Below are 8,203 nucleotides of genomic sequence, written 5' to 3' on the forward strand. Positions count from 1 at the left end.
AATACCTTCTTAATCGATTAACGGGACTAAAAATCATAACTGATTCTGTTTTTCAGTTTTTCAGATTTAACACTTTAAAATCAGTTAGGTTAATCGATTAACGGGAACCTTTAATCGATTAACTGCATTACAAAAACGTGTTCCAGTGGCAACCACTTTACACAGCAGTTGGGTTAATCGATTAAAGGTATGGTTAATCGATTAACACTAAATAAAATGTGTATTTTCAAATAGAAAACATCAAATATGTTATGCACTTAGATAATACATGTTTGACACTTAGTTTTATGCCTAGAATGCATATATACATGTATTTATGTAATGCATGAACATATTATGAAATGAACATATCTCATGGTTGAAATGATTTAAAAGATAAATGCATGTGAGACATGTATTAGGTGCCCTAAGCCTTCGACTCAACTTAAACTAGAATCTAGTCTAAGCCTAGTACCAAATAAAAGACTTAAGCACGTTGATTTGTTGGTTATCTTCAAGCACTTTTAGGCACAAGTTGTCCTCATCAAAACCATGACGTTCAAGGAGAGCTTTCCAAAGTGTTCCTCTTGACATGCACACTTTCAGAAAATGTCTATCATTTTTGCATCAAGTTTCTATAAGTGTAAATTTTCTTGTTCTTCCTTTGCATATGGGAGAGGATGGTAAAATACAATTTAGTTTCAAATTTTTCTATTGGTGATAATCAATTAAACTATGACTTAATCGATTAATGTTTCCTTAAAATGTCTAGATTCCAAAATAGAAACTAAATAGATTATTTGATAAGTGCCAAAAATACTTAATGTTCATACATTTTTCATGGAACTTATCCTATGTAATTCATGTAAAACCAAATTTATACAACACCTTTTAGATAAATTGTCACACTTTGATTGTATATTTTGTCCACCTCTTTTCCAAATATTTGTGTGAAATTTTTTTTAGGAAAAATAGAAGAAAAGAAAAAAAAATCAGAAAAATAGTTAAGCAAGGAGGTGTCCACATAAGCCACTTTTGATGCACACATGGAAAGATAAGTGCTTGGTCACAAGCATGGACCAAAAACATGAAGCTGCTCACTAAGCAGCCTGATGTGGACAAACAGGATCGCCCAAATTGGCTCTGTCAGACACAAGCTTTATACGGCCAGACTCAAGTTTGGCACAAGCCAACCTGCTCAAGCAAGCAGCTCAGCGTGCACCTTGACCGCCCAGCATGGAACCACACACCTGGCCAGAGCAGGACAAGCTGCTCAAACAGGCAGCAAAGCTGCTCAAGCAGGCTGCTAAGCTGTGACAACTAAGTAGCTCGGCGGGCTGAACTCAATAAGTGGTCAACTTGACTTAGCCACCCAGCAACACTTACATCATGCATGACTTCACTTGACATGGCCCCTAAGTACTTTTCAAAATAGCCCACAATAGCCTGGTCAAGTCACTCACAACTAGCTTTAGTGAGTAAACAACAAGTAGATGAGTAATCTGCTTGGCCAAGGACCAAACCCAAGCTGAAGGGTTTGGTGCGCCCAATGTGGACAAAAAGAGGCCAAGTCGGTTACCTGGTTGCCTATAAATAAAGTCTCTGCTCCACCATCTCAAAAAAAGGAGAACACACATTCTACATTCCATTCTTCACTACTTCTCTCCATAAAAACTTCTCTCTAGGATTCTTGTATTTTAGGTCCATGTGATATTCCTGGGCTTTCTGATTAATGCCCAAGGGGTCCATGTTGATACAGAAAAGATTAAGGCCATCCAGGATTGACCCACCTCCAAGACTGTAACTGATGTTAGAAGCTTCCATGGCTTGGCTAGCTTCTACCGACGCTTTGTTAGGGACTTTAGTACCCTAGACACACCCCTTAATGAGGTTGTTAAAAAAATGTCTGTTTTAAATGAGGCGAGAAACAAGAGAATGACTTTAAGAGGCTTAAAGAAAAGTTAACCAATGCACCATTCTTGTTTTGCCTAATTTTACTAAATATTTTGAAATTGAATGTGATGCACCTAATGTGGGAATTGGAGCAGTGTTAGTGCCTGAAGGACACCGAGTAGCTTATTTCAGTGAGAAACTAGGTTAGCAAATGTTGAACTATTCCACCTATGATAAGGAATTGTTTGCCTTGGTAAGGGCACTATAGACATGGCAGCACTACCTCCTTCCCAAGGAGTTTTACATAGTGACCATGAGTCACTAAAATACTTAAAGGGGCAAGGTAAGCTTAATAAAAGACATGCTAAGTGGGTTGAATTCCTAGAGCAATTCCCTTATGTCATAAAACATAAGAAGGGAAAAAGCCAATACTATGGCTAATGCTCTATCAAGAAGATATACTTTGTTTTCCACCCTCGAAACAAAACTGTTGGGTTTCGAATTGATTAAGGAATTATATATTAATGACAATGAATTTGTTGATTGTATAATAAATGTGAAAATGTTGTTGTTAATGGGTACTATAGGCATGTTGGGTATTTATTTAAAGAAAATCGTTTGTGTATGCCTAAAGTATCCATTAGAGACTTGCTTGTTAGGGAGTCTCACGAAGGGGGCCTAATGGGCCACTTTGGTGTCCAAAAGACCCTAGAAATATTAAAGGAACACTTTTATTGGCCTCGCATGAGGCGAGATGTGCAAAAGCACTATGAGAATTGCATTGTTTGCAAGCGGGCCAAATCTAAAAGCAAGCCCCATGGGCTTTATACTCCATTTCCCATACCTGATTACCTATGCATAGACTTGTCCATAGACTTTATGGTTGCTTTACCACGATCTAAAAATGGAAAAGATTCAATTTTTATTATAGTAGATCGTTTTTCAAAAATGGCTCATTTGATACCTTGTAAAGAGATTGATGATGCAACTCATATTGTTTATTTGTTCTTTAAAGAAGTGGTAAGACTACATGGTCTACCACGAAGCATTGTAAGTGACCGAGACACCAAGTTCCTTAGTCATTTCTAGAGGACTTTGCGGGGGAAGCTTGGGACTAAACTCCTATTTTCCACCACGTGCCATCCCCAAAAAGATGGCCAAGTTGAAGTTGCTAATAGAACCTTATCTACCCTTCTAAGGGCAATCATAAAAAGGGATATAAAAAGCTTGGAAGAACGCCTACCCCACGTTGAATTTGCTTACAATAGGGCCACTCATAGTACCACAACAATGTCCCCATTCGAGATAGTTTATGGGTTCCAACGACTAATCCCTCTTGATTTATTGTTTGTACCTAACTCATCTATGTTGCAGCATAAGGATGGTAAGTCCAAAGCGGACTATGTAAAAAAGCTACATGAGTGGGTCAAGGCCCAAATCGAGAAAAAAATATAGGACTATGCTAAACAAGCCAATAAGGGCCGAAGGGAGCTGATCTTTGAGCCCGTAGACTTAGTCTGGGTCTACATGAGGAAGGAAAGGTTTCTTGGCCAAAGGTAATCCAAACTCCAACCTAGGGAAGATGGCACATTTCGTGTTCTAGAGAGGATAAACAACAACACCTACAAATTGGATCTTCCGGTTGAGTATGGCAATATTAGTGCCACATTTAATGTTGCTGATCTTTCTCTTTTTGATGCAGGTAATGAAGACTTTGATTCGAGGTCGAATTCACTCCAAGAAGGAGGGGATGATATGAACCTGACAAGGCCTATCAATGAGGAAGATCTAAGTGGGCTAGGTGGGCCCATGACCCGATCCAGAACCAAGAAGGAACACCAATCTCTCAACCAACTAGTGGAAGAAGTGGATAAATCAACAATGCGCAGCAAGGATACCAAGCCCATACATTGCACCATTTTTATACAAGTAACCCTAGTTGGCCACGCCCAAGGAGGGAATAACTGAGGCATGTGGGAGTCCCATTTAATAAGTGGGGTTGCTCATACCCACATGTAGCCTAGGAATTATTTTCCTGCCTTATTTGAAAGAATAATTACTATCTGCTTTTTTAAGCTTTAAGTGCTTGAATTTATAGTTGTAATAAATTACACTAAGAATCATGTAATCCAGGTACAAGCAAGGGAACACATTCCTTAATAAACCAACAGTGAGATTACCCTTGAAGGCCATAAGATCTCAAGGAATCCTTGCCTAATTTGAAGAGTACGTGTGGAAGAACTCTATATGGAAACAATCAAGAGCAATCAAGAAAATCCCATTTATTTCCTAATCAAGGGAGGCGTGTGAATGAGGAGCAAGGAGCAAGGCAAAACTTTCCTTAAAGATTCAAATCAGAATGAAAACTCATCAATACCTTCCTTATTCATAATTAAGCATGTGTTGGGCGTGATCATCATAGAGAATCTCTCTATTCACACGAGGCAAGCCATAATGAAAGCAATGAAGACAAATTGATTGATTCCTTATTCACTCCAAAGCATTCAACTCACATTGGAATCCATCAATACCTTCCTTACTCACAAATAATATGTGTTGGGCGTGATCATCAAGGAGATATTCCCCTTTTTACACGAGGAAAACCATAAGGGTAGGCCATGAAACCAAATTGATTGTTTCCTTATTCACTCCACAACTGAATTTGGAACTCACTCCATGAAGATTCATTTTCAAATTCAAACTGCCACCTCAACCGAATAGAACACATGGGAACTAGATTAAGGGAAGCAATCAATACATCTTGTAATTCAAATTCCCTCCTAAACCGAAAACACATAGGGAAAAGAATTAGGAAAATATTAAATGTAATTTACTACTCTTTATTCACGTGGACACATATCTTGGCCGAAAGTTCCATGGCTATTTGTATCAAAGTTAAGAGCTGTATTTAATCGATTAATCATAGTTAAAATTCCAGATTTTCAAAGAAATGAGCCTAGATAATCGATTAAGGTAGTAAGTTAATCGATTAAATTTCTTGAAAAATAAAATGTTTGTTAGGTATCATTGACAGAATACACCTAGAAATGGGGGCTTGAATAGGTGTCGCGGTTCCTAAATACCGCTATTCGCATCACAGCCCAATTCTGGAAAATACCCAGTTAATCGATTGAAGACTGCCTTAATCGATTAAGTCGCACAGAATTAGGAGTTGCTGAATGGCTCGATTGCACAACCACTCACAAATTATACAGAAAATGATATAGCAGATATATTTGAACAGAAATAATCTTTATATGGCAGATTTACAATATTCAAATTATCAGCTAAAATAGGCAATTCAAAACACTTTAAAACAGTAAAGAGATATAGGAAAGAAACAACCTCCAACAAGGTTTTTATACTGGTTCGTTTTGCGGTCCCCTGCAAAACTACATAAAGTCCCTCCTTTCGATCTCGGGATATTTTCTTCACTAAAATTGAAGCCAATGTATCTTACATACACACTTCTGATTACAAGACCTTGAACGCTACCTTCTTGAATTCCCAGACCCCCTATCTTGGTTTGACCTTACCAATCGCCTAGGAAAACCTTTCCTACGATCCAACCCCAACCAAGAGTATATGCTAAACTCAAGACCTCCAAGTCTTGGTGAAGACTCTCTGTATCTCGTTGGTGGTACGACTGCAAGAGAAGATTTTCCTTGTTATAAAAGTACACAAAAAAGAGTAATGTGAAGCACTAAAAAGGCTTAAATGTTACAATCAAGAACAAGCTACAAACCCTATACAAATGTCACAATTATCAAGAATATGTATAAGATCAGAATCATGAAGAACATGTAATTTCTACCCTTAATAAATCTCTAAAAAGTAATGGAAGAATCATGCAATATGAAGATAGAATGATGAACACATTTAATCACATGCAATGGATGACATGTTAATCCTTAAGCATGATAGTATCTCACTCTAATCTCAGATGCAATTCTCTCTGCCTATATGACATACATTTAACACGAAAATATGCAACTTAGCAATTCTAAACTGAATGAATGAATGATCTAATTCATATTAGAAATCTATTAAAAACATGGTCTATATAGAAAAGGTGTTAGACGCCCAGTTAATCGATTAAGTGCCCTCTTAATCGATTAACGAGCTGTTTCAGAATAAATGAAATTCGTTTTCCAGTTATATGTTGCAACTGTTTTCACGTTAATCTATTAAAGTCTTACTTAATCGATTAACTCGCATATTTCAGTTAAAATATTAAATGGTAAACTACCTATATGTTAGGCTTATCAATTATACATGTTTTACCATTATGTTATGCCTAAAATGCACAAACAACATGTATGATTAATGCATGAACATATTATAAACTAGATGGTATGTCTCATGCAAATGATATGATAGTTTTTAGAACTTGTGAGATTTGCATCTAGGTTTACCTAAGCGACACTCAAAAACTAAGACACCTTTGGCATGTTGATTTGTTGAGTTATCTTTAAGCTTTCACTAATTCCTTTGTCATCATCAAAACATAGGCAAGCTAAGTGCTACCTTGACACTTTGCACTTTCAATCCCCCCCTTTTTGATGATGACAAACTCAACCAAATTTTGTTTTGATGCATAGGTTGAAGATGGTCATAGAATGCATGGTTGTTGATTTCAAAGTTAAAGCGCATAGCTAGACAACGGAAGCTGAATGTTATCTACAACATGCACACATCAAACAACAAAGCAACCTTCATCCCCATTTTGACATTATAAAAAAGATAAACTAAATGAATTTTGGTCAAAAGTAAGAAGAGATATATAGTGAACTTAAAATTTAATTAATCAATTAATATTGGGAGTGTAATTAATCAATTAGTTGATGAAAATATTGAATACATGCACATATTGATCAGCATTTAATCGATTAAGAGAACAAGTTAATCGATTAAAACAACAGAATACAACAATAGGACAAATTTAATGGCATGGAAGGTTATACAGGAACTAATCAAGCATGGAATGATCAAGCATTTATATAGCATTCAAACAGCAGTCCCAATCAAACATAAGAGATACATATTATCAAACATAATCAAGAACCATTAAACATGTATTCATGCGATATTTCACATAGATAAGCATGTTATGTAAGCAAAATGAAAACACATTAGAAACGATTTAAGTTCAAATGGCATGCATATCAAGTCATAATAGTACAGCAAAAGTAGATAGTTAGAGTTACAATCCTGAAAGCAAAGAGAAAATATGTCTCAAAAGTACAAAGCCACAATGATCCTCAAAATTATCCATATAGAAGAAGTAAGCCTAAGGCAATCCTAGGGTCTAAGGTCTTCTAATATAGGGATGCGGAGGAAGATCTCTGTCATCAGGAACAGTCATACTAATATCACCCTTGATGAGGAATCTCAGCTTCTCAAATTCTGCACAAAATCTCTCATTTTGCACCTCAGCAGTGTTCTGAACTAAGCTCCTCATAGCCTGATAGTGGTTATCATTGTAGGTGACCTAACATTCCTCAAAATGCTCCAAATCTGCATGGTAGGAGTCTTTCAGAGACTAAAAATGTAGATTCATTCTATCATTCAACCTTTGGTCCATAACATCCAGTTGAGCTAATCCAAAGGATGATTCTTGCGGCACGTTTCCAGTTTGCTCCCCCTGAGTTCCTGCATTAGGCTGATCTGGTCCAACCTGATCTTCATCATCAGATACACCCACATTAGCATTAGTGAAATCCTCTTGGTATTGCCAAGTACTTCCATACTTGTAGATACCCATTTTGTGGATTAAGCTTTCACCAACAAGGTGATCTTTATCAGAAGTTCTTGTAACGATGGTGTCAAATACGTTAATATGCAGATAATCAATGATCCTCGAGATGAATATACTGTAGGGAAGCAACATGGATTGAGAGGTAGAGACATTATACATGACCTTTAGGATCTCTTCAAGCCAATTAATCATTATATTTTTCTTCACAGCATACATGAATTTCAGATCATTAACAGTAGTAGGTTGTACGTGATCTGTGTTCCTCTGAATCAAGATGTACGCAATCAGATAGTGAAGCAATCTATTCTCTACAGATAATGAGCCAACTTTAGTCAGTTCTCCCTGGATATATGGATGGGGACCTCTCAGACATGATTTGTAAACGTCAGCAGCGTTCAAATCCTTAAGCCATTCACAATCACCTAGGCTAGCACCATTTGTGGATAAGCCGTCCACATTCATGGAAATATCACTATCTAACTCAAATAAATTTCCAGAAATCAACGACCAATATTTTCCATCTGTATATCGGAAGTTGGCATAAAATTTTCTAATCAGCATGGGGTACATATT

This window comes from Lupinus angustifolius, chromosome LG05 (assembly GCF_001865875.1).
Source record: "Lupinus angustifolius cultivar Tanjil chromosome LG05, LupAngTanjil_v1.0, whole genome shotgun sequence".
NCBI classification, from domain to species: domain Eukaryota; kingdom Viridiplantae; phylum Streptophyta; class Magnoliopsida; order Fabales; family Fabaceae; genus Lupinus; species Lupinus angustifolius.